The following is a 27,971-nucleotide window of genomic DNA, read 5'->3' on the forward strand; positions in this document are numbered from 1 at the left end:
GAAGCAGTGTACGCAATCACAAGCGTGTGGCAAGTCCACGCGGTCCAAATCGTGCTCCCGTCGCCGCTTGGTAATTGTTTTATTCGACGGGCCATTTTCCCGATGGCAGTCGCATGACGGGAGGCGTTACTTGTTTCAACGTTGACACTTATTCTATCGTTCACTATCAGTCAAACTGGCACTATCACAACGAATTCTTCTGTCAATATCTGTCGTTAAGAATTTTTTCAGCATGAGTAACACTTGATGCGAATGACGCACTCGCTACACACTACAGGACTTTATTCTCAAAGTCCCAGTGGGTGTATCGGTCGTCTCGAAGGCTCTAAGCTTGAGATTGATGGTGTATTTGAGTCGCACGAAAAGCTGATGTAATATTTCCAATATGCTTGACTTGCAAAATTTCGCAATAAAACCTTTCTTTGTTGATTTTCTATTTACGAATTTAATATCAGGAACCCCGTGTTAGTGCTATGGGCCCTGCTAACTCTTCGTGTGAGGAACAACCCAGATGAAGCAGCGGGAAAAGTTTGTAAATTTACGTGGAAAAAAACCTACATGTTTCTAAGTCCAGCAACGAAAGTCCATCCTCACTGTAATCAGGAAGTTCGAATACAACTTCAAACATAAAACTTGTATCGAAAATTCTCATTCCTCAAAAGTCCACAAGGATTCCTCGTAGGAATGGTGTAGCCGATATTTTACTTCCAGTTATGTCCTGACAAATGTCTGGTCTGTCTACGCTGTAGGTAACAACGCGACTACTTACAAACTGTTCTCGATCTAGGCGTCCTACTGAATAAAAGGTTCATTTTTTTCGAACACTCTGCAAGTGTCATCGCGTAAGCGAACCAAGGCTTTTGTTTAGCGAACCTAGGCGCCGGTTTTCACACCCGCAGCGTGATATTAACAAGTCTAGTAAGCCATTCGGTAGCCAGCATAACCTAGCAAGTTGTTAACCTTGGGCTTGACAGATGTTCCCGGCCCGAAATGGGAGCCAAGAGGCGCCAGACTTTGAACCCTGACAGCTACCTCGTATTAGTGGTGACACGTTGGGAACCACATGGCTTTCACACGAAAGTTTTAAAAAAAATTCTACATTGTGCCGTTGAAATTTGGTTTCAGTTTGGGGATAGCAGTTGCCGAAGATGTAGTCAATTTATTTCGCGTTTGAAATAATAATTAAATTGCTGAAAATTGCTTGAGCCTGAAAATCATGTTTTGTCTCATATTGGAGATATTAGTATCCAGCAATGAAAAAGCAACGACCGAAGGGTCATCCCATATTTTTTTATAACTGATCTCAAATGATTCAGATCAAAATTTCATATGTTCTGATTCTTTATTTTGTCTAGCATGTAGGATCAATAAAAATAAATCAAGGAATTCTAATCAGGCATATCATATCTTCGTTTGGATCTATCAAGAGACCCGTCAAATTCTCCTTAAACTGTGCCCTGTTCGAATGCATAATGATCACCTCTAGAGAGGTTTCTAAGGGACAACTATTTGCTCTGAAAGCTTCTGCTTTCGATTGTATGAAATTCGAATTGTAGCTAGCCGCACTTACAAATGGCGTCTCCAAACACATGTGATGTGTGACTCCACAACAATGTGATCTATTCCAAACTAGATCTAGACTAGGTCATATTGTTTGGTGTGTGGCTACTTCAGGAAGAAAAAAATAATTGGTGTGCGTAACTCGATAGCATCGTCTTACTTCTGTCAAACCTGGATTAGTCTTGATTCCGAGATCACATCGGAATCTCGGAATAGTCAATCTACGGGACTATATACGAGTTTGACACCAGTATTCGCAACTTTGAACCCACATATTTTCCTATGCCTGTACCGATCGGGAACGTCCGGATCTTTCCCTGGTGCCTTTTGATGGTGGCTTTTGAAATTAAACTTGCCGTTTGCAGGGTTTTTCGCATGCGTAATAAAAATGTGTCATCAGAGCTATTGATTTGTTTAAGTGTATTATTGATTGTATTAGTGACATGTTGAATCGATTTTACGCTAGATTTGAACATCACGCCAAATCAGTCAATCATTCAAGCTATTTAACATCTTTTCACTTTCATTCAGTATCTTCAAATTGTTGGAATTAAGCTGCGATAATGTGCGGCACTTTATCACAGCAAATCGGATGATTAGATGTTAAGAGCAAGCAGATCGATCGAAGCGCAACGTTCAAAGCCCGTTGCAAAAAAAGCTCACCATACAGAAAAGCCCTCGAAACTGCAAGCAGCAAGAAAGACCGAATGGCCCGGACCCATGGACCCACACTCGTAGCAATAAAATCATCAAATCTTTTTCGTTTGTTTGCTGGAAGACACCGGTGTCTGGTGGGGGGAGAGGGGCGGCATGGGCAGCATATTTTCTGGGACGGCAGTAAAACCGTTTCAAAAACCTTCGTCCAAGGGGAAGCAAATCTTCCAATCATGGGGATTGGCAATTAACGATCGCGGATCGCAAAAAGGGGAGATCCTCCGAAAAAGTAGTTAAACGAAATTAACGTTTAAGGATGAAATTTTATGTTTCTAATTTTTAAGAACGTTTTTCGAGAAAACACACAAAAAAAACGCTGATAGCAAAGCAACTCGTGTTTAGCAAAATTTTTCTCCGAAAAAGGTTCCAAAACTTTACGATCGGGGAGGAACGCCAAAAATTGCTTCGCATTTTTCGATGGTTGCTGGTGGAGCATTTTTTTTTCTTTTTGCTTAGGATTAGGCATTTTGGCTTGAAATTTAGATCAATAAAACTCGGCGGACGTTTGTGGCGGCTTAAAACTCGTACAAAAATTCCATCATGAAATCGATTGTGAACGGGGCAGCGGGAGTATGCGTGATTGCTCCAATACGTTACCTTCTAGCACACTAGCACACTTTCCACTGCAAAATTGCACTGCACTGATTTGGTACGCGTTCGGTATGCACTGACGACACGCCCGGCGCAAGGTTAGACCTTGTTGCCGAACGTCCACTTGAAACTGCTTGCTCACGGTACGACACAACGGACCAAACTGTGCCTCCAGCGTCAGCAGGACATCATCTTTTATGCCAGCACACACCGGCGCGTACCGCGCCAAAAGTGCATCCTCCTTTCGCATCCTCACAACCAGCTGCCGCGCTTCCCGCTTTGCGGCCCACCCCCTCGCGCTTCCGCGTTCTGGATGCGGAAAACGGGACCGCCCTTCGATCCCGGTCAAAAAAATCGGAACTGTTTCGGGGGGAGATGTTTTAGAAGCGTTTGTTTATATATTTTCGCGAATGCGTACTCGTGTGTACAGTGTGCGCGAGCGTGCGAGTGAGCGGAGGAGAATTTTAAGTGCACCCTCCCCCTGTTCTGGATGAAGCTTGGACCCGCAATTTGTGCGTTCAGGTCGAAACGGTTGCGGCGGCCGGGGGTCGTTAAAATCGGACTGTGTTTCTGGGATGCGTTGATCATCGGACGGTGCTAATGATAGGGGGGAATCTCAGCAAAGATCAGTAGAAACGGAGGTAATCTGCTGTGTGCAACGAAACCAGGGAAAGTTGTTGACATGCAATTTTGCGAATGCAATCCCAAAGCAAATATTGTGTGATCTAAGCAGCGTATTCGTAAACTGTATCGTGTTTACAAACAAAATGTTTAATAATCGTAAAGGAAAATTAATATTTCTTGCTAGATGCCAAAGATGATGAGTAACAACCTTAGCGAGCAAATATCAATGATCATTCTGTTGCTTCTTCTTCTTCTTCTGCTTCGTCTTAGCTTAACAACCTCTAAGGTCACGCCGGCCATCATCTTGCCGATAACTACGTAGTTGGATGGTCAAGTCCTCACGCTACAGGGGGACGCGGGATTTGAACTCCGGTCCTGCCCGTTTGAAGACCGACGCCGCTATCGCCTACACCACCGGGCCACCCCGGTCTACGTACATTAAAACCGCCATAAATCAGGACACAGACGGCGGGATCAGTAAATCAGTTTCAAAATATAAAAGCTCACCAAAACATTTGGTTCCCATCATTTGGTGGCATCATTTGAATAAAGCTAATGAACTGTGTGATACGGGGGCAACCTTAAAGGAGCATATATTTTTAAAATTTATGATAAGCTGCCCAGTCATCAAATCTCAAACATCCAGCAGCAAGCAGGCCCAAATTCCCGAAAGCCGCCGTCTTTTGTGTTGTCATTTTCAACGAGCTGTGTTTTTTGCTTCTTCTGCGCTTTAGGCCTTAATTACCGGCGAGCCACAAACACACTATACCGAAGGTTCCTTCGCGTTTGGAATAATATCCCAAACTCTTCAAAATCGCCATAAATGTCAAAATATTTTTATGCGGGCGTTGGTTTCGTCTGGTGCGAGAGATCGATCATAAGGAATGGCAAAAGAATACGGTTTTTGCTGTCGGGCAATTTACAGTGGCTATTGTCTCGGAAGCGTGTGACTAAATGCCGTTCCGACTGGACCCTGCGGCTTGGCCATAACTCATGCATGTTGATGTACGAAAAAGAAAATCATTTCAAAATTTAAAATATTCCAAAAAAATATTTCTGGTTCATTCGTGCTGCACCGGCAAGATACAGTATAACATTAACATAAATTCTGATTACTTTAAGAATATAGATCCGTTCAATCAAGACACCTCAACTGTCAAACTGGAACAGCTCTATGACCTGATAGTTGAAGCTGAAGGTTAAACTGTCTCGAATTTCCCGAAAGCCTCCTGCCAGACGAAATAGTCTGCAAAAAAGGCAGGAAGTTAAATACGTTCTACAAATGTGGAATGAAATATGTAACTCCAACACCCAACGTACTGCAATTTGCGATATGAATCACTTCATGGACTCTACTCACACGTCACGGGGATGGGCCTACACGTGTTCAGAATTTGAATATGTTTTTGTTTTTTTCGTGTACAGAGATGAAAGTGCAATCGTGTAAACCTGTCCGTGCCGCGCGAAGGTGGAGGTTGTTTTATTTATGTGCCAGCTTTAATCGGTTGCGATATAAACCGCTGGTTTATGAATTCCTTTCAATTCGCACCAGCATCAGCCGAACGCACAAATCACACACACCGTTACGAGACCTCGCCGGGACAATAAAACTATTTTTGAAGGTTCCTCGGCATGGGGCCGTATGATGCCATCCCAGTTGAAGGGCAACTCATCCCAACAGCAAAAGGGATGGATGGAATGCAACAACAACAACAACAAGAAAAAATCGAAATGATTTGCTGTGCTTTTTTGTTTGCGCCCTGCCCTGCCTTGCTCTCCAGCGCAAACGCAATAACAAAGTAATAAAACACCGACGGCCAGGCACACGTGTGCGCTGCAACGGTGCACATGCACCGACAGCACCGGTGGATCGGTGCAGATGGATGGGATGATGTGTTGGAATCTGTTTAATGATCAACATCCATTTGGCACCGAACGCGCAATGCGATCGAAACGAACGCTATCATGGGGCTGGGAATAGTTTGATAGTTTGCGCCCGTCCCATTCATCTCGGTGCCGGTTGGAATTTGATGAATTGTTTAGACTTCACCAGCGGTGTGAGACCCTTAAAAGACGCATTTCGTACACCACTTTCCGAGTCGCAATATTGTGCAAAAGGAAGGGTGTTTTTCCTGCCAGCAAATACTTTCCGGGGGATGAAAATTGTCTTTCTTTAGGTAAAATATGTGCTTAAAACATCTTCCGAGCGGAATATCTGCATGCATATACCTTCTTGGCTTATCGGGCCTCTACTCTAAGGCCACGCCGACCATCTCTACTTGACTTGCCAACATACAACGTAGTTGAATAGTCAATCCTCAACTCCGGAAGGGTGTCCGAGATGGGATTTGAACCTCGGTCTTGGCGTTCGAAGACCGGCGCCGTTATCGCCTACACCAGGGGTCTCCAGGGTGTCCGTGTGTCCCGCCAAGCTTTCTATAGATTTCCCAACAGCAGCGGCTATTCCACTCAATTTTCATCTCAATTTTAGGTAATAGCTCTCTCTCACTAACATTGCGAAACATAATATCAAAAATTTGTACACAAATTTTGATCAGATAAAGCCAAGAAAGCGATCAGCGAGAAGCCATCGATATGATAAGATCGGTCTGGAAATGGATCGGAGGAAGCCCTAATGCCCAAGACCTACATATTATCCAGCGAATGAATGATGAGTGATTTAATCCAGGGGTCTCCAAACTACTTATCCCATGCGGCGCGTAAAACTTTCGATTTTGATTTTTAACGATGATTTTGTTTACAACAATACAACAATAGCTGGTGGGACATACTAGTCACTTCTCGATTTATGGGAATCCAGCCAGACCCGTGGTTGCGTTCGAATCGAGCCGTTGATGCAGCGCGTTCGGGTCGGTGAGCGCGCTCCAGCTTTCTTGTACTTATCGGAATCGTTCACCTACTGCTCGGCTACGGATTGCTTACGAATGGCTCCGATACAGCTGATGCGGGTTAACCCGTACATCACTTATGCACACGCCAGTGAATGCAGTGAGAGCACAATTTTTCCACGAATTTTGTTATGCCTTGGATTAGCTGGCTAAACAATAAATTTCATAGTGTTAGTCTTTTCAACGGATACGATATCTGGGGGGATTATTGATTGCTTTGAAAAGCCTTCCAAAGCGCGACAGTAAGCGAGAGTAAGAAAAGAAAACTTGATGACGAGTGTCGGCGATTTCAAGAAGAATGGAGTTTGAAATATTTTTCTGTGACTCTGTGACTTCTTCTTCTTCTTCTTGGCTCAACGACCTCAAACTTTAAGGTCATGCCGGCCATCGAAATGGCTTACTAGACTGCCGATAACCACATAGTTGGTTAGTCAGTCCTCATGAGAATGAGTCCCGGTCCTGCCGTTTGAAGACTGGCGTCGCTCTCGCCTACACCAACGGGCCGCCTCTCTGATTCTGTGACTAACACCACTTAAAAAGTTGCGTATATCTTGGCTAAAAGAGGTAAACCGTTTACAGATGGTGAACTAGTCAAGGAGTGTATGTTGGAAGTAGCACAAGAACTGTGTCCAGATATGCTAAAAAGATTCTCAAATTTGTCTTGAAGTGCCAATACCATTGCGCGTCGTGTCATACTCGCCTTTCCTTTATTCCTCACTCTAACAGGGTTAAGAAGGAAGCAAACAACCAGCTGAACCTGTTCCGGATGCTCGGAACCAGCAAAGCACGGGCCTCCCGTACAACCCAAAACCGCATCATCAATGCCTGGCTCCTACCCAAACGACTCGCAACCTTCTAGAAGAGAGTAGCACTTATTTACCACACCGCCATCCGCTATGCCACCGATGCATTTGTCACCAGTCCGATCAACTCCCTCCTCTGCGAAAGCGGCCTCCTTCCTATGGAACATATCATCACCAACCGACTAGTGGAAGCTGCAGCTCGGATCCTTGAGAAAGGACTCGACGTAACTGCACTCATCACCAGAGCAAACGATCATCCAATCCACCCGCCGGGGAATTCGTCCCTGGCATCTCCGTACACCTGCCATACACTGGGAACTTAAAAGTTCTCTCCGGGGAACTGGAAAAAGCAGCCACATCGCCAATAGTACCTTTACTCACTTTATACAGACTAAATACAAACATTTACATCATATCTTTACAGACGGCTCCGTTTATCTGGACTCAGTCGGCTGTGGGATCCATTCCACCATGGACAACTGCGCCATCAAACTTCTTAATCACACCTCCATCTGGAACATGGCACCTCCAAAGACCCCCACATCCAGCTCCTAGACTCCATTCCTGCCTCCCCGACAATAGTTTTCTGTTGGATTCCGGATCATTCCGGAATCAACGGAAACTGACGAACCATACAACACCCTTTCACGCCGTGATGCCATCCGCTTCACAAAGACCATCATCTCCAAACACTGGAACTCCAACTGGCACAACGAAGACCTCAGCAACAAACTCCGTCCCATCAAGCACAACACTTCTTCATGGGAAGATGTCAATTCCAGCCACATCCAACGAGTCCTTACCCGCCTTCGTATAGGTCATACCCGTCTTACACACTTCTGCCTCCTAGAAAAATCCAGTCCACCACACTGCAGCTTCTGTTCACATGCCAACTAGAAACTGGTTTAACGACAATCCTATCACCCGAAAAAACCCCAACAGAACCGCCTCATTAGATTTTTACGCATCAGTCATTTATACAAAGAAATTTATCCATATGCCATAATCGCAATACTTTTCCATCATATTTATGCTACATATAAGATAGTTTTGTATTAGATTAAACCATCTTTTTTTTATACAGTAGAGAGGCGAATGTAGTCTCTAAGCTTCTTGTGTTCATCAGAGGAGTGGATGAAAACCTGAATGTATTACAAGAATTAGGGGCGGCCCGGTGGTGTAGGCGACAGCGGCGCCGGTCTTCAAACGGCAGGACCGCGGTTCAAAACCCATCACAGACACCCGTCCGGAGTTGAGGATTGACTATTCAACTACGTGGTTATTATATTGGCAGTCTAGCCATCGAAAGCCATTTTCGATGGCTATGGAAATTGGCATTTGCAAGCAGACATAACAACTCACTTGAATTTACTGAATCATGAGCTGCAAGGACAGGACAATGTTATTTCCGACTTGTACACTCATATTTAAGGCATTCAGACTAAAACTCAGATTATTTTTAGAACAGCTACAGATAATAAACTGAACATATTTTCCAGAGTGTCAAAAATTTAAAGGACAAGCAAAGGCCTAATTCCCCGTTGATTTGATTTAATAAACCAACCTGCAAAAGCAATTCAGTGAAAGGTTTTCTGAAGTAGACGAAAAGGCGAATTATATATTAGAATTTTATAAAAAATCCATTCGAAGCAATTGTTTTGGATTGTCCCAATGAATTGCAGTTGGAGTACATCGAAGTTTAAGCGAGTGAAAACCTAAAAGATAAATTCAAAGAAGGGCCAATTGATTTGTACAACTTTTTGCCGAAAAAAGATTTTCCAAACGTGAGGAATTTTTTCGAATGAAATACGTAAAGAATCATTTGAGTTCCAACTTAACGGACAAACAGATGGAATCTATAATGACGATAGGAACGTCAAATTTGATTTTAAAGTCATCCAAGAAACAATGCCATCATGCGCATTGGTTTCAAAAGATTAATACAGAAAAGTACAAATTGATTTCAACTAAAACGTTTAAGAAATCAAGATAATGTGAAATGCAGTGGCAATGTAAAATAAAGAACAAATATTGTGAGTATAATTTTGCATTCAACCTATTTTATAAAATTAGTTCAATTGAACCGTTTCATTATTTAAAATTATAATTATTTTCTCAAACAACCATGGCGGATGTGGTCCACCCTCTCTGCCTCCCCTCCTCTCACCATCCAAATTGAATGCAATATTATTTTTGCAGATGATGGCCCTCAGCTCGCCATCTAAAAAGTTTGGAGACGTCTGGCCTACCGGGCCGCTTCCTATGCCGCATGCCTAATCTCTAATCTTCAGTTTCTATAAGGTCTTCGGAAGATTCCAAAAACCCTTCTAGTAAAGTGCTATAATGCAAGTAATTGGAAAACAAACCAAGGTTTCCCTTTATCTATTGCTTGATGGAGGAGTAAAGATTTATGTTTCTGGATAAAACCATTTAAAAAACACAAATTAGGTATTTATCGACAGTCTTTCTGAAATACCATTACTCAGTTAAAGTACCTCAATTTAGACCATCTTAGCAACATCATAAAAATAAACGATTTACGAAATTATTTTCCATTGGGATGCAATTTAAGTTGATTGGTTTTTGCGTCCAATTCATCATAAAACATCATTTCCAGGAAAAAACAGAATCGAAAGCTCGTCATCCCATGCAGTTAATTCAAAACACGTGGTCATACTTAAACACCCAACTGAGTGATACGTTGCATGCAGTTATTTAAATACACAATTGAGTTGTATAATTATTTTTTAACGCTCTCTACGCCGTGTATTTGAATAACAATACAACTGTTGCCGCTTCTTTGACCTAGGCCAATATAAAAACGAATGTGCTGGAACTAATTCTTCTCCGTGGTGGAGTGAAGGTTGTTTTATGGCATATTGGAAGCATTTAAACTGTCAAGGTTCGCCCGGTAAAGGCATTTTGAAGGGTGAAACCTCTCGCGTATTGGAGGGACAGAAGAAGAAAGAAAAGGCAGCATCGCTTGTGAATGTCGATCGAAACTGAAGATCCGAAATGAAGATGTTTGGTCCGTGATGTCCAACAATGGCATGGCAAACTAACATGCGAAGGCTGCTACTGTGGTTCTGATGGCTTCTACCGGCTTGCCGGGTTTCGGGCGCGGTGGTCAGATGACTTTTAATGCTTTAGTGAATCGTGAATCCGGGATGGTGTAGGCGACAGCGGCTGGACCTCTACATGTTGTTATCGGTAGTCTAGTAAGCCATTCGATGGCCGACATTGACACCGTAGATGGCCGTTAAGTGAAGAAACAGAAAACTCTGGATAGTTGTATGTGACTTAAATTTCCTCCAAGTGATTAAACATTCCTCCTCAAAAGGGCTTGATGCCATGTTTCAATTAAGATTGCTATTGTCTTTGAGGCGTCGTATTTCAATGTAGTTTAGTTCTGACTATTGCTTGTCCAGCAAAGTCTAGTCTAGTTTCTTTACCTGAAATTATATCTCCAAATCAAAACACACCAACAAACAGCTCATAGGTTATAAAGTTTTGTTAGAATTCTATGGCAAAATTCTGTCTACTAGGATCCACAAAGACATTGGATCTTAATCACCTGGTGGCATGGAAAGCTACTCTCATCGGGTTGCCTAGTTACCATGCAAATTGCTCTCAAGCTATGATTCAATTAGTACAACTATGAAGGAAAGGAAAGCTCCAATTAAGAGCTCAAAATAATGTAGTTGATACGCTTTCCTAACCTACCAAATGCAAGACACTACACCAGTTGCTTTATTAAATGTTTTTTTAAAGATGAAATTGAATTTATACTCAAAAATCTAAAAGGAAATATTTCCCAAAATTTAAGCTTTATTTAAGCTTCATTTTTAGTCGACTTGTGTTCGTAAAGTTGCTCTAATTACAAAAATTCGCTTTGATTTTGTTCCTCATTTGAAGCGAAGCATTTTCTTGTGGTTTTCTATAAACATTCAGTACGTAGAGCAGTTAACTTAATCTTTTGGAAACCCTGCATTCAGAGGTACTTCTTATTGCAACGTCAACTTACATTGCGTCTCTATTGCGTCAGCTTACAAATGGATGAGTTCAAAAAATGAGTTTCAAATTATTGCACGTTATTCAACTGCTTGTAACATTCAACGAGCGCTCGTTTTATGAGAATATAATATTAGGGCATTTTAAACTAAAACGTTTAACAACTAAATGCCCTTTGATGGCTTCATTGTCCACAGAATGAAATCATTTAATACGTGTCACGTGTTTTAACGAATTAAAATTTAATTAGTTTCTTGATATTTGAACCATAACATTTGACGCCACTTTATGACAACCCAGCGTTATGCATAAATTTGATTGCAGCGCTCATTTGATGATGGCCTAATCCATAAACAAAATTTTTATCGCTCTGCTAAGCTTAAACCTTCAAGCACCGGATTTGATACGCATCAACTAGGCGACGGTGCAGATGCTTCGGGGGGTTGCAATTGTTATCGTCCGCATCAGCCCCTATTTGTTTGTCTATGGGGGTAGTGTTTTGCTGCGCACTTTAGTCACGTTGGTTGGAAGAACAGTGGAACGATTATTGACGGGCGATTCTCCTCCACCCGTTGCAGTGCTTGTGGTGTGAATGCTGAATCAGCTTGCGTGAGTGATTTCAAATAATCATCACGTACATGCCTTCGTACGGCGAAACGTGGGCGCCTTTCTCGAAGTCGTTGGGAAATGAAATATTATAAGCATGCTCTTCGTTTTTTCCATGATGCTGCGTCAGGTTTCAGAATTACTGCAAGCGGGTTTACCACTTTAACCAGTGCCTACATAAATCATTCCAGCCACTTATAAGAAAGCCTGGGATATTTTATTTACGACCAAAGGTCTGTAGATTTTTTCTTCTCCACACGGAATAGGAATTGTTAGGTCGTCAAGTAGAACGGTTCATCTTGCAAGTAAACAATAACAGAACCGTTTCTTCGTGCACGTGGTGGTTTAAATTATTGCGTTTCAATATTCTTTATTTACAATGGATTATGACGGTGCCAGTGCCGTATTGTCAACGTTTCAATATTCTGTTTGTTTAAAAACTTAACTCTCAACTCAGCGCAGCAAATTTTATGTTGATTTTAAGTTGAATTTAATGACAAACATTTTCTAAAACTCTCCTATGAATGCACCAAAGTTCTGCATGAAGTGACCCCGGAAGAGACGAATAATTTTTAATTGAATTGTTTGATTTTCACTTGGAAAATGTTAGATGTCTAGCGATGTTTCTGCTAGCAAGATATAATCTAAATAATTTGCTGGATTTTCCAGTGAAAGCGACCAAAAAGACACAATTATTTTGCAGAAAGATATTACTGAGTTTGAACAGCTCAAAACAAATCAGAACTACTTTCTTTTTAGTCCACAATTCGTGGAATCATAGCTATGTTTCTACATTTGTTCTCTAAAAAAAGCTTAACAGGTTTTTAACTTCGATTTTTAAGGCTTTATGACATCTGAAAATGGAGAGAATAGATGCAATATCAGCAATACTGAAAATCTAAATGTAAATTTATGTATCTCAGCCATAAATCTGCATCGCAGAAAGCCAAAGACGATTAACAAACTGATTCAAATTTCTACTTTCTATAAGCAAGTTTGCCTTAGGTTATTATTATCTTTACACGATTTTAGATTTTTTGAATCTTTCCCTATTAGTGTTGATTGTGTTTCACGTGCTTTTGAAAAACTTAAACCATCGTTTGGCCCAGGTCCTGATGGTATTCCCGCTGCAGCCTTGTTTTATTGTCGTGAGTCTCTTGCCTACTCCTTTTACTCTTTTCTTTGAGCGATCTTTATCCTTGGGTACTTTTCCAAACGCTTGGAAAATGACATGGATAAGGCTTTAAAAGAGGGTGATCGCGCTGAACATCCATAATTATCGAGGTATTACAAATCAGTCTGCCTTTAGTAAAGTATTTGAATCGGTAATACGCACCCAACTGATGGGTCAGAGTCAATTCTTGGATAAGTTCCACTCAGCATGGCTTCATGCCTGGTCGTTCCACTTCCACTAATCTGGTTGAATTTGTTTCCTCTGCTTTAACCAGCATTGATAGAGGCTTCCAATTCGATGCAGTCTACACTGATTTTAAAGCTGCGTTTGACAAAATAACACTTGCATTGCTTTTAGCCAAACTGAAACGACTGGGGTTTTCTCCTGGTTTACGGGCTTGGTTACAGTCGTTCTTACAAGATCGTGTAAGCAGAGTTAAGTTTAAATCACGTGTTTCATAAGAGTTTCATTGTTCGTCTGGGGTTCCCCAAGGTAGTGTGCTGAGTCCCCTTCTTTTTCTTCTGTTTGTTAACGATGTTAGTTATGTTCTTCCTTCATCGGCTCCCTAAATCATGCGAATGTTGTTCGTGACCTTGGGGTTCTCCTAGACGATACGTTAACATTCAGTCATCACATCGATTACACTGTCAGCCGAGCCAACAAGGGTTTAGGAATGATCTGTACGATGTCTAAGGATGTTCGGGAACCACTTCCTCAAAGTCTCAAAGCTCTGTACTGCAGCTTGGTTCGACCTATTCTCGAATATGCAAGCATTGTTTGACTCCAAGTCCGACTAGTCAGACTTGGAGCACCAGAGTTGAAAAAGTCCAGCGTAATTTTACGCGGTTAGCAGTGAAACGCTTTTTAGGCAGATCGTCAAATATCCTTCCTTCGTACACGATCGCCGTGCTTTCTCTCAAGCAACTTCTATAAGTGGTTTGCAAAAAAACGATATTGACTCGCCTGCTCTCTTATCTAGAATTCATATGTACGCTCCATCTCGTGTGCTGCTGCGGCAGCGGAATTTTTTCCATGGTTCCAGTGATCCTCTACTTCAATGTTTTGAGGCGTTTAACAATGCTTCTCACCTATTTGATTTTCATCTTTCCCATCAGTCTTTCCAACGCCTCCTCCTACAATTATTTCATTCGATCTTTCCATCCGCGTAGTAGTTTTTCCTTTATGTATGTTGTTTCTGCAATGCCTAGTTTGACTGAAGCCTATCGATTGTCGTCCGGTTTAGCCTCTGTGTATTTAGTTTAGTTTAATTTTTAAATCATTTAGCAATTAAGTCACATATATGTAGCCCTAGCGGCAGATATTTCGTTTGTAATAAATAAGGCTTATTCCTCCTTATTCTTTTCCGTTTCCCGGACATACTCAGTTAGTATAAGAAATATAATAACTTATATTTTTATCAGCTTCAAACCTGTCGCTTCGAAAACTATTTTTCAGCGCTTCAACTCACCTGAAAAATAGCCCCACGTGCACGTGCATTACGCGAACCAAAATGTGTTTGACACCCCTGCCGTGTTAGGTTGCTGAGGCCGCTGATGAACTGATTTCATTTAGGAAAAGGCGCCAAAATTGAAGAAGTAGATAGTTGTTGGATTAAATGTTCTACTTGGTCGTCATATGTAGGCCATCGAATTTGGCTTGCGAGGCTTGCTGATGCCAGTAGGTTGGATACTCAAAGCCCTTACTACGCCGGTGCGGTCCGGAATTTGAACCTCGGTCCTGCCCCGTTTGAAGACCGGTGCCGCTGTCGCCTACAACACTGGGTCGGGGCACCATCTGGCCTTTTTTGAATAAATTTTATCCGTTTTTTAAATGCGCTGCTAACATGTGTCGTGCGAAAAGCTGTTACAGGTTTGAAATCTTCAACTTCGCATACACAAACAAACAGTCGATTTCTAAAAATAGCAAAATGGCTTAAACATAATTCAAATAGTCTTAGTCGTCGAAATTTTCGTTTACAATACTGGTTGCCGATCTACATTGGAAGTTCCTGCGATCTTCCTGCGTGCTCGTTTAAACAAAACGAATTTTAAGCTTCCCTTCGATGGCACAGTTGCTACGATTTTTATAGAATTTTTTGAATTTCAAACAGTCGTTTGAAACGCTAACAGAAATTTAGCTTGCATCAGGTAAACCTGAGACCTAAGACAACTGCGTACGCATCCTACAGTTGAAGGTAAACCTACAACTGAACCAGAAATTACCCCCCAAAAAAAAGATTGACCGGATGTCGTGAATTAGCCCGGGGTGGTAATTATAGTTGCCGATTTTAACGTTTGCAGTTTTAAAGTTTCGGTAGTAAATAGCATTCCGGCGTATGGTGGCCGCTTGCGACCGGGTCGCCGGGCGGTCGCGGTGGACATCGACTTATTAAAAAAAGCAGCCCCGAGCAAACTACATTAGTCCCGTAATTAGAAAACATCTCCAGAAGGTTCGGCTGCAAATTTGTCCATACAAATGAAGTGCAGGGCCTTTTCTCGCAAGCGCTTTATTTTATGCTTTTTTGCACGGTGTTGCTAGTTGCCAGCCGTCCCAGCCAAAAACATGCCGTAATCTCTGCCCAAAAGATAATCGTGCGCTGGAATGTGGCAAACCGAAGGGCCCAAAAAACAAAAACCCATCAAAAAAGGGCATAAAATTACATGCTTTTTTTTTTTGTTTTTGGAAGCTTAACAAAGCGAGGGCTAAATGTTTGCGCCTAACCCCTTTTTCCGTGTCGATTCTAGGACTCGTGGTTCGGACCAGGGCAATGTTCAAGGCCATTTTCGCAGTGTTAGGGCCACGACAGGGAAATAAAAATGTTTCAGCGAATACAGCGAGCTTGAAGTTAATATTATGCACCCATTGGCGAGTTTTAATGGCCAACTCAAAGCATAGGGACCACCGACCCGCGATGGATCAAGGATGCTGCGGACTTAGTTTAATTAACCGTACGTGTTTCTGCGCTGCAGTCGTTAATGAATGTCTTGTCGTACGATTGGTTTTTGTCTTCCTCCCCGGGGGCACTGAAGCTCTGCCTGGATGGGCCGGAGCGCAGTGGGGTCAGATTTTTGGGGTTATGATTTTCGAGGTAATAAAAACTGTCGATCCGCTTCGAAGGGCCTGTTTTCGTCCAGCGAAAGCGATAAATAAAAAATGCCAGAACTTCTCGTTTTCGCTTTCTTTTTGGCTGATTTTTCGCACCCAAACCGAACACTTGGGCTCACGCACAAAAGAGGTTTGGTTGATCCGTGTTCGAAAAAGTGATTTTTATGGCACGGACCCGGCCGGGTGACGTCTTCAGCAGCAGCAGCAGCAGAAGCGTTGCATGTTAAGATAATTTTAGCACATTAATAATGTCCTTCTCCAGCGGTGTGCGGATGGCATGGGGTGGTATGGGCGGAATGCAGGGAAACCGGCTGAGTTTTGCAATCAATGTTTTGCAAGCGGTACTGATGGTTAATGATTGTTTTATTGCATACACACACGGCTAATTTATGCATGAGTTTTCTTCTGCGCGTGAGGCGCAAGAAGGCGCTATAAAATATATAACACGAAGAGTGCCCAGATAAGGTACAGCCAACTGGCTTGGTTGCACCGCGCTTGCACCGAGGCGATTGTTTGGTGAAATTCCAAGGTGTTTCGGCGTTGCCGAGTTTCGATTCGAGAACGCATATTGCTTTTTGCACATCCGGCACCGTACCCCAAGTCAGCGCAATAAAAATCGCATTCGAAATAGGTTATAAAGTGCCGCGATCAATGATTTATTGTTGGCCGATCCGTGAGCAGCAGATTCCGGGACGGATCGATTTTTATGACATCCGTGGTTTCGCTGTACCGCGCCCAACACAAAGGCTCGACTTATCCTTACAGCCGTTCGCTCCGTGCCCGGTGCTGCGCGTCTGTCTAAAGTCGCCATAAAACAGCTTCTTTTTTTTTGCTCTCCAGAATTCTGGAACGGTTTGAAACGGCAGCACAAACCGATCATATCATGGGAAGCAACATTCGTACGCGGTACGTTTCGTGCGCGTCCGTGCAAAATGATGGCTCACAAAGATGAGCCGCTCGGTTCGCGAAAACGGACCGCGCGGTAAGAGCGATCCGAAACGAGAAGACTTTTACGAGTGGTCCCTGCGCCTGCTGAACCCTGCCGTACCCGGGGCGCGAATGGACGCGGCCGGTGGACCACCAAGATCTAGACCACCCTACAACTATTCAGCAGAGCGTGCACGGCTGATGTACGGCCCCGCGGACATACCGACCGGTGTGAAACCGTAGCGAAAGAGGTCACCTTGCGGTGGTAGCATTCGAACAAGTCTGCGGTTCGATCTGCTACCCAAGGTTAGCAGCAGATTTGCATAAACACGCTCGTGCAGGTCCTAATAATGTTTCGCTTTCTGCTGCAATTGCATCACTGGCTAGGTTTAGCCTTTCCCTTTACCAGCATCTGCTTCTTCTGCACAAGAAATTGAACCATGCGTGTAGAGCGATGGGTGCTGTAAATTGATCGATTTATGTTTCCACACCGAACGAAGATTTATAGGAACATATTAATGCTGGTGTGGCAGCAGTTCGCTGCCTTACTGCTGCGTTGGTTATGTTCCGCGTTGCGCATCATTTGCGCCCGTAATTGGCAAAAGAAATTGAACATCACTGAGGTACCTTTGATGGACACCGGAGGACGCTCCAGCTACACGGATGAGGTAAAGGCAAGCCATAAATGCACAGAACAAGACCTCTCCAAGCTTGAAAGCCAACGAGGAAGAGCGAGGTACCATTGCTGACATCAAGTCAAATCGAGCTTCTCAAGCTTAACCAATTTTATATCACCTCGACCTTGTACCGATGCTCGTACAGCGTTTCTGGTGTTAAACGAAACCTTTTCTTCGCGCGGGCGAGTCAAGACTCGCTAAAAGTTGCACCAACTAATTATGATGCATTATCGCACTCAAATAAGCTGATTTTTTCCGGATCCAGCGGCTGCATCCAAGCCGACGAGGATGGTCATTTAATTACCTCATTGGCAGCAAAAAACAACAACGATTAAAAGCGTTTTTACGCCTCTCGGTTGTGCAATGAAGCCATAAAAATGGAGACTGATAAGTGAAGTTTTTAAACAGGCAATTAAATTGGTCTTACGAGACATTTAACGCGACGGCACGGGATGAGTCTTCTGTCCGTCTGACCACTACAGTAGGTTATTAGGCCAAGATGAGCAGTCAATTTCATCGCTAGCCGTGTCCCATTCCCCTTTCATAAATCGAATAAGAAAATTGTGACCGAACGATGCGGATACCTCATATGCAATAACCTTGATGGCAGTCGGAAGTAATTTCATTTTACTTTCAATCAATCGCTGGTGAAGATGCGCTCTCGAGAGTCTTGTTTCCTGCAAAATTTTCTCTTACTGCACGAATTGCTGACGCCATATTGTCTAGTAAAGTGTCTGCTTCACACCGCTAATGTGTGTTTCTGGTACAACAATATTTGTATGCACCTTCGGGGCACACCAGGGCTCAGCTTCAGCTCATGCAGATTAGGCGAAAGGAAGAAAATTGCTTTCCCATTGCTATGTTTTTATTGTTCGTCGGATGTCTGGGCCCACTCGAGGTCCCCAATCACCACAGCCGTGTGCCTCGCTAACTGCTGCCTTATGCTCGTAAAGTGAGGTGAAAACTCATAAGCTTTTGAACCTTGGTCCCAGAGCCCAAACCAATCAGGAAAAATGGAAATGCAACGCTGCTAGACGAGGCCAGCCTGTAGGTAATAGTTTGTGGAAGCCTCAGGAGCCGTCTAGCTATTACGGTCCAGACGGAACGATTTAATTTCTTGGTGAAATAACATTGTTCTACAGCAGCGCGTCTTTAGCCCACTTGTTCGACGCTTGCTAGTGTCTGGCTGGAATTTAAATGATCCATGCTCCGGCAAGACGCTTATTTGAAGAGTAACAGACATACTGACGGCTGGTTCTGGGCATATGGTTGCTTAGCAGTCAAACCCTAATGATACAGGACATCACAATCAGTGAAACAATGGTTGATTAAACGCTGCTTAAAGCATCAAATCACAGTTTGGTTTGCTCATCTCTGTAACCGATCCGAAATGAGAAAGTCTCGAGCCGTAGCCTCGTACCGAATTGCGCTATCGTAATGATGGTAAGCGAGGCTCAATTCAATAATGAAATTCATTGAAAACAGAAACTGTGCCCAGCGAAGAGTGCCTCGTACGTACACACAAATGTGCACCACGCTAGGCGAACCAATAATGGGTCCCTGAAAAACCCTCTCGAGAAGTGTCCCTGGTCGCATGTAAATCGGAATTTATTAACATCGATTAGCCACGGCAACAGCATCCCGTGGTGTGAAAGGGAACGGGCCGGGACCCTGGTAGGTCATAAACTTGGTACCTCCCAGTAGTGCTGGGAAAGACAAAAAACACATGTACATTGACACAAGGGTCCGAAGTCTCTTTAGTCCCGGGTGCAGTGAAGAAAGGAGGAGAGAAATTAGTTTTTGAGCTGCCCAGTTTACGATCATCGTGCTACATGCACGATTTGTTTTGCCCAGATAGTAGGGGAAATTTTTATTGCAAACGTATGTTTGGAAAGCAGAGCTCTGAAGTGCTGTGATTGTTCGGTTTGTTCGGTGCTTATCCAAACAAACAATGGTGGTTTTTGAAGTATCCGTTCCAGGACGGATTTAATCAAGCGTTAATTTAACACTTTGGAAGTTAACTTGGCGTATAATTGGATTTTGTTCGATTGGATCACGTCAAAAAAGTCACGTACAAATATCTTAAAATAGCTTTAATTATTCCTGCCATATATTTCTTCGGGCTTAACCATCTAGACGGCGAAAGCTTGCTCCGACCTCAGATACCCACAAACAAGTTCCTTCTTCAAGTTTGATGATCGAAAAATAAAGCCATATATCATTTTATGGCTCAACTCACGATCCCGAACCGATCAAACGCTACACCGACGGCGGTACACCATCATAGCTTAATCTTAATTTGAATAGCTCCAGTTGGGTCCAAGTTTTTTTAAGTGCCTAGCTGGACCTAGTCTCGGCCGAACACCTTTATGGTGTTGTGATCCGCCCGGGACACGATGAGCATGATTCCGTAACAACTGTCAACGAATCGATCGTTCAAACTACCGCACGAACCTGTTTTGCTTTATCGGATCCAATTTGTAATGATCCAAACATCAATACGCAGGTCAGACCTACCGACGGGGAGTGGGGCAGAATCCAGTGCAGGCGTAAGCGGAACGCATCAGGTCGGACTCGGAAAGGTACAATAGATCCATCAGGGCTAAGCCGTCCATCAGTCGGGGTTTTTCACTTTTTTTTTTAGGCCAGGAATTGTACCAGTCCCATAAGGTTGTAAAAATCGAATTCAGGTATTATGTGCTGAAACCGCAAACATCGGTTTGTCAGATTAGTGGCGCTAGAAGTCGGCGGGGGGGTTTTTATTTTTGCAATCTGAAGATATGTGGATTAATAAGACGAACTAAACGGTTTAAACGATTGGAGGGCCGGTGATGTAGGCGACATCGGCGCCGGACTTCAAACGGGCAGGACCGGGGTTCAACTACGTGGTATCGGAGAGTCTAGTAAGCCATTTCGCGATGGCTGACGAAACCTAGAAGGTCCGTAAAGCCAAGAAGAAATGGTTTAAAGTTTGGAGAACAATTTTGATGTCAGAAGTGGGATTAGATAGAAAGGTTTGTGCAAGACAAGTGAAGACAATATCCCTGTCTATCTCTGTACGAGGATTGTGAAGACGCTACCTTCGCCGAAACCTTTTTCATACCCATCATGTGAAGATTTCGACAAATTCGAATGGACGGCTGGAGTCGAGCAGCATCCAAAAAGCCAAGTTTGCCAACTACGCCGGAATGAATGAAGCTCTCGAATTTCTCGTCACTCCATTCCGACCTGAAGGGATCGAATAGGCAGTAGGATACGGCGTCCTGTAGTGAAGCATTTCAACAATACGAAGAGAATACGAACAAACACGTGGAAAGCATCAAGTCGTCTTACTGAGAATACTGAGTGAAATTTGTGACGAGATTATCACCAAAAAAACCTACAAAATTGACCATACTGTCGCCCCGTAATATCTTCAAGACAAATGCTGTAAAATCAGTGCTTTCGGAGTGATAGAAACGTCGTTTGATCCTGTCTGAAACCGTTTGATTTGATTGTGAACACGGCCGTTGAGTTGATCGAGAGTTCTGGATCCGTTGGACCCGCTCGGACAGGGTTTTTTTCTTTCTTTAGGACATTTTTTTCGGCAGGTACCGCGAAACTTTCTTCCGCAATTTTTCTACGCGAATCACGTGCAACACTTTTCAATCACACGCGGGTATTACAATAGCACCAGCCAACATTTTTCTTTCTTCACACACCTAGGCACACGTACAGAAACACCAACACCAGAATAAACACACACACACGAGCAAATAAACTTCCGCAAAAACTTTTTTCCATAGCACACGTTTTGTAACGTCTCGATTTCTCTTATTCGCAGGCATTTTTCTTCTAGCTAGCTGCTAGCATGTTTGTAAACATAGTGATCGCCCAAACACGGGGTTTCCGCGTGGGTGTTACGTACGTTCAGGTCGGGCCGTAATTGCAAGCGGCAAATTCGGTTGACGATGGTTTTTTTTCTGATTTCCGGTGGCGAGTTGGCGCGTCTTGAGCAGGCGCCAAGAGAACCCGGATGTGTGTTTGATGCACGGCACACGTTGGTGCTTCTACGTTTGAGGAACGATCAGGGGAAATTAGAAAGATACACACACACACATACATACAAAAAAAGGGGTTGCCTTAACTAGGGAAGGTAATGAAGAATATCCAACTCCAAACTCCAAAAGACCTCTTAAAAAGGGAGTGAAGTTGTGGCACCTTCTAGAGCTGGAATTCTTGATTGATTGTGACTCTTCCGGAAGCTCTTATGCTTATTTCACTCGACAAAAAATTGAAGCCTAAACAGCAGATACGTGCATCTGAATGATGGAAACTGGAAAATCTCCAAGAGATCTTTTCAAAAAGACTTTTAAATTCCCCTAACGCAGTAATATCACCAAACTTGTAGCGTTTTGATAGTTGACAGCGTTGATAAAAGCGTTGATCGTTGTTCGAGATGGTTGATTGAAGTGTTCTGCATCAGTTCGGTACAGAAAGTATGGTTGATTGGGGGCAATAAATGGTCGTTCTGGAAGTCCCAGCATTGATTGTTGTCTTCATCATGGTTGGAAGTGTTCTGTTGGTACTGAACGCTTCCGTAGCGGTTCGAAGCCCCGAAGTGAACGTATTTCGGACACACGCACATACACACACCATTACGCACGCAAAGGAAGCGGATGGTGAACAACGATCCGTTTACGAAGTCGTCCGAAGCAGGCATGCAACATTGTGTTTGGGGTGAGAAACTATACGAGCGACGTAGTGAACCCGGTTCACTTATAGTTCACCGTGAGCTGAGGGTTTTTATTCGAGCTGAGCAGGACATTGCGGGGACAGGAAAAGGAAATAAAGGAAAATTGTTGCTCTGTTCCAAGGCTCGCTTCCATATCGCTTCAAGCCGATTCGGAGCGTGAAAAGTTTACCCCGCGTCCTATATATGCCCCGCGTTAGATAGTTTGCCAGCGTCTCCGACTGTGTGCGCTCGGTATGCGCACATTCCATGCCACGTTCGGTTGGACGATCTCCGGGCACGGAAATTTCGGCCAAAAGAGCGCTCTGCGCGTACTTGCACGTCAAAATAGCTCCGACTGCGCACTCGCAGCAGCATCCACAGTGCGTGGGATCATGATGAGACGAACTTTTCTCACTCGTGTGAGTGTCTAATGGCCAACTCAACTAGCTAGCTAGTGAGAGGTGACATTTTCTTGGCTAGATTCATCTTAATTCTTTACGCCACTTTTGTTTTATGTTATCGGAGGCTTTTTTCCTGGCAGACTAAGTACAAGATGTTAGAGAGAATGAGAGAGATAGTGCGAAAGAGAACAAACGAACGAAGACAGCATGGCCCAAACGAATAGTTCTGCACTGAGACAAAGCTGAAACATGAAGGAAAACAGGTTTTGTTTTTGGTCACGGCTTAGATGCACATTGATTCTCGCGCCTCGTCGCCTTAATCATAATCACACAATCATCAGACCCTGTGCTTTGTGCCTGTGCGGTTTTCGCACTGGTTGGCCCGTGTGTCGCTTCACGCTAGCCGTTGCATTCCGTTTTTGTTTTAAAGCTGTCTCGGTTCTTGCATGGCGGCTTTCATGCTACAACCGAAGTTGTCCTAACACCGCTAATGAATTCCATTTTGTGCGATTCGTCCCATTGGGCAGTATTCTGTATTCTCCATCGGCAATTATGCCGTTCGAAGCTTTTGTTTTTGGACTTCTGCAAAGGGAAAGATCGCTTCACATCCGTTTATAGATGTAATTTGTTTCGCAAAATTTTCGCAATTTTTTTTGCTTTAAATTGGAAGCTGTGAAGGCAAAAATTCTTGATGCGAAAATGCACTTTTTTTGGCAAAGGTTTTTGTCACCTCAAAAACATGAGTTCACACCTCAGCATTGACCGGCATCGAAATAGCCGGTCCGAGGGCGATAAACACCGATACCGAGAGCATACAGAAACCTGACCTAAAGTTCGTTTACCACACCTAATGCCAATGACAACCTAATGAACGGCGAGCAAAAAAGCAGCAAAAGCAATCGGCGAACGCATCTTGGACGCAGCGAGACGAAACTGGACGAAAAAAAAAGCATGCACGGAAGAGAACTGGACGAAGCAAAACATCGTACAGGTCGACGCAGAGCATTGCATCGAATCGAATAATCCTCGCGAACATTTAGATGCATCTATTCTGCCTGGTTTTACTACCCTTGACAGTGCGACAATATTGCTCCGCACAGGTAAGGTTAAAGTTGCTTTACAACCATCATCTGCCGATCAAGCAATAAAGGTGGAATGAAGCTTCCAGCAACCAGTGCACGGTGCATTACAAGTCAACGCCCATCGGAATTGAAATTGAGGCGCAATGTCGTGTGACCGTGATGCGAACCGTGCAACTAGGAAGTAGTGTCTCACTTGTTGTGGATGCTCTTGTGGTGCTTGGGAAATTTTATTATCCTGGTTCAATTGTTGAGCGAAGCATTGTACCCAGCGAACTCCAGAAACTGGTGCAATCTAGAATACGTCGACAAGAGACACGAAGTGCCTCCCTGTGCTGAGCGACGTGTTATGCACGTTAGCACAGCTTGTGGACAAAGGCAATGAACTCTGAACTTTCGGAGCTGTTTGACAGGTTCAGATCTTCTGACGCTTCGTTCCCGGCCAGTCAAAGTCTGTAAGGGTTAAGGACCAAACCTTTGCAAAAAAATGAAATTTGCCTAAAAGCCTTGTTTTTGTCGCAGAATCTTCGGAGAGCATCGAACTTTTTGAAGCTACAACGACGGTTGCTTTAGAGGCCATGCATTGTTAAACCGGTTTTATGCAAGGCAAGCCACACGGCAAGGCCCAAAAGTTGCCGAACTTTAGTGCGACACCAGAGACTGGATCTTCTTCTCGTTTCCCGATACTGCTTTGGAAAATCTTGCAATACCAGTTCTGAAATGTTTGGACGTGTTTTGTTTTTCGTTTCTTAATAGTTAGGCCTCATGCACGGATATAGAGCTCCAACCTAGAACCAATTATGAGTAATTTTGTCATGCTCACCCTTACAGAGGTCCTCATGCATTTCGAGTTTCCTGGCTCCAAAATGCTTCGTCAACAATTATAACCAGAAGTCATAGAAGTTCTCCTCTTTTATTCTAGGGTGTTCTCATGGACAAACCGCATTACTCGTCAATTTAATTCACCAAAAGCTTTGTCTTGCAAAGAGCAATGTATTACTTAATCGGCTTCTGATGGTTGTGGAGCAAGTTTAACCTGTCGCAAGTCTTTCAGTTCCAAGTGCTCAGACATGGTTTCTTCAGGGCGTTGTTTAATACATTTAAAATCTTCGTCAAGGTATGCCTTAAGTGTTTAATTTTTCCTTGGACCATATATTTCGGCACACAAACACACGCACAGTCGAAACTCTTCTCAAAGTTGGATGTTCTAATATCTAGAACCCGAAAGCCGTGTGCGAAAAAGCGGACGAAATTCCGGAAAAACTAGCTTCAAACTACTGTTCTGCGTTTGTACAGCTGTGTGCGTGTTTACTGTAAGGGGTTTATTTTCCACCGAGACGGTGAGTTTTGGTACAGTGAAAGCAAAGCAAAAACAACGCTAATAATAATAATAGCAAACGGTGGCGCACCGTTATGGTGCTTACACAGCGCGCACGCCGAGAACATATTTTTAACGCGTTTTTTGACGTTGTGTGCCTCTCGTGCTTTAGGAATGTTTTGGTGAATCGGTGCCACTGTCCGACAGGTACGGTTAAATGTGTTTAAAACCCTCTTAAAAACGATCACAGTGGTATTGATTCATTTGATTATACATTTTTTTTAATAAAAATTGGATCATTTCGCAGCGATAAGGCCACAACCGGTGGAACTATTATGGTTTCCGTACGAAAGTGTACTCTCTCATTACCTTGTACTTTCTCTTTTACTCTCTTTCTCGTTCTCTCGATCGCACTCGCTAAATGTTTATCGTGCAGATCTGTTGATCCATCACTTAAGTTTATCAACAAGCAGCGAACAGGTCCAAAAACACACGCATAATTGATCGCCTGCTAATCAACAAAGTAATCCCCTCAAGTGACTCGAGTGCGTCGTTGAAGCGATCCTACCCTGCTCGTACAGTACAGCCTCCGTTTTATCCATCTCCATCGTCGTCTGGTGCAATGTGCTTCCCAAAAAATTGTTAAAAAATTCTGTTGCAAAAACATCGCCACCTATCGTCAAGCGAATATTTACTCCAACATGCTGCTCTCGCTTTTGAATTCTTCGACATTTTTGCTGCTCGCTTTGCTTTGCACGGCCAGCACTCGACGATCGCATCGAAATCGAACTAAATTTATCCATTTGAAACATTGATTTGCGCGGTCCGATCATCGGCGACCACGGTTGATAGTGACCTGAAACGCCATAGGTGCCTACATTCATCCAACGACAAAAAAAACCCTGCTACACACACACACACACACACACACACACCGATGTATGCGTGCTGCATGCTAATAATATTAAAACCGATCGCGATGGAAAATGATTGTTGACCGAATGTCGGGGCAGATGGTTCGCCATCATATCGAGCGTGCGGCGTTGAAGGACGCGTTAGATAAGTCAAGAAACAATCTCTGCTTGGGTTTGAATTTCAAGCCAGCGAACTAGGCAAGATTTTCCCGTTGTTGTTGTTGTTGTTGTTCGACTTTGACTTACACACCGACACACCGATGTGTCATTAAGAATGTCACCGAGTACACATAAAACACAGCGGGGTGAGTACGTGGTTCCAGAGCCAGGCGCGTAATAGTCGCGCGAAATAAGAGGACAGCAAAATGGGACGTCACCGACACAGAACGAGTAGAAGAGCGCGTGGAAAACGGGTGGATGAAAATAGAACTGATTAAAAACAACAAACTCGGTGGACATAATTCTGCAAATTCATTCATTTCATTGCATTTTTGCATCGTCGTCGGAAGAAACACTACTGATGTAGATGTACGCAACCGACGCGAGCATGCGTTGCGTCGCTCATATTTTCCTTCGGTGTTTTTTCTCTCTATCTCTCGCTCTATCCCTCTCTCTCTCTCTCCTTCTCCTCGCTATACGTACACGCAACTGGCCTACTTCAAGATTGAACCGGCAAGATCGAACAAAGTATTTACTTGCGCAGAAACAAATATCTTTGCGATGAGAATTCATATCTTGAAATAAGATCGATTCTTTTCCTGTTCCGATGGAAAACATCGTACGACAAAGATACACCATCAACTGTACACGGCAATAGAACACTCACAACACACACACAGCACAACACAACACAATGATTATTGCGACAGATCTCGGACACCAAGGTTCTGGCGAGAACTCTTACGTATCGTCGCCCCAAAAAGGGGTTCTAAAAAGGGGTTTTTGTTTTGCTTCCCTGCCCGCCGGCACATACCCGCACGGTAGCTCAGGTGTTGTTACGGGGCTTTCCCGCGATGGGATTACGATTACGGGCGGAGGCAGGCAATGGGGATGATAAAAAATCGCGCCCCGAAACCCCGAAAAATTTTCAACGATTCCGAACGCGCGCTCGAACGACAACTGACCAACGTGGTTTTGTGTGCGCCCCCCGTGTGTGCGCGAGCAAACGGTTTGCGACGGTTTTTCCATTTCCACCGAATGAAATTTTCTCCACCTCGCCAACCGGCAACCGTGGACCCGCGCGGGCCGTTTTTTTTTCTTCTCCCCGATTTTTTCCCATTCACGCGATATTTGTGTCTTTTTTTTTTGCGAGAGCGCTCGCGCACTTGTGTGAGTGTGTATGGATAAGTAATATGCGCGGCACACATACAGTGCACACATACATAGAGCCAGGGATAACATAGAAAATTAACCCCAAAACTCAAAATTTACGTCGCGAGCGCGTTCCGCGCGAATACGGGAGCGCGCTGGCGCAAAAAACCTCAATCTCCAACGACGAACAGCCAACCGTCCTCCTCCCCCCCCCCCCCCCCCCCCCTACCTAGTCGTGGAATGGGGTGGGAAAACTGAACGACGGTGGATGGGAAAATCGCCAGCGCACCAAAAACCCTTCGCTGCGCAGCAGATCACTTTATTTATAGATGATGCTCACTCATGCCACCAAACGAGTGATTGATTCGAATGAAATGCTAAGTAGCGATGAGCACTACAGGGTTGAACCGTGACGTCAGTGATCTAGATTATGAGACCTGCGCGGTAAGCACGCTGGTTGGTAGTGCAGGTTGGGTAGGGCCAGCAGGAGGCTAGACTAGAGCAAAATAGACACACGCACATTGCCGTTCTCT

Source organism: Anopheles maculipalpis, chromosome X (assembly GCF_943734695.1).
Source record: "Anopheles maculipalpis chromosome X, idAnoMacuDA_375_x, whole genome shotgun sequence".
Classification (NCBI taxonomy): domain Eukaryota; kingdom Metazoa; phylum Arthropoda; class Insecta; order Diptera; family Culicidae; genus Anopheles; species Anopheles maculipalpis.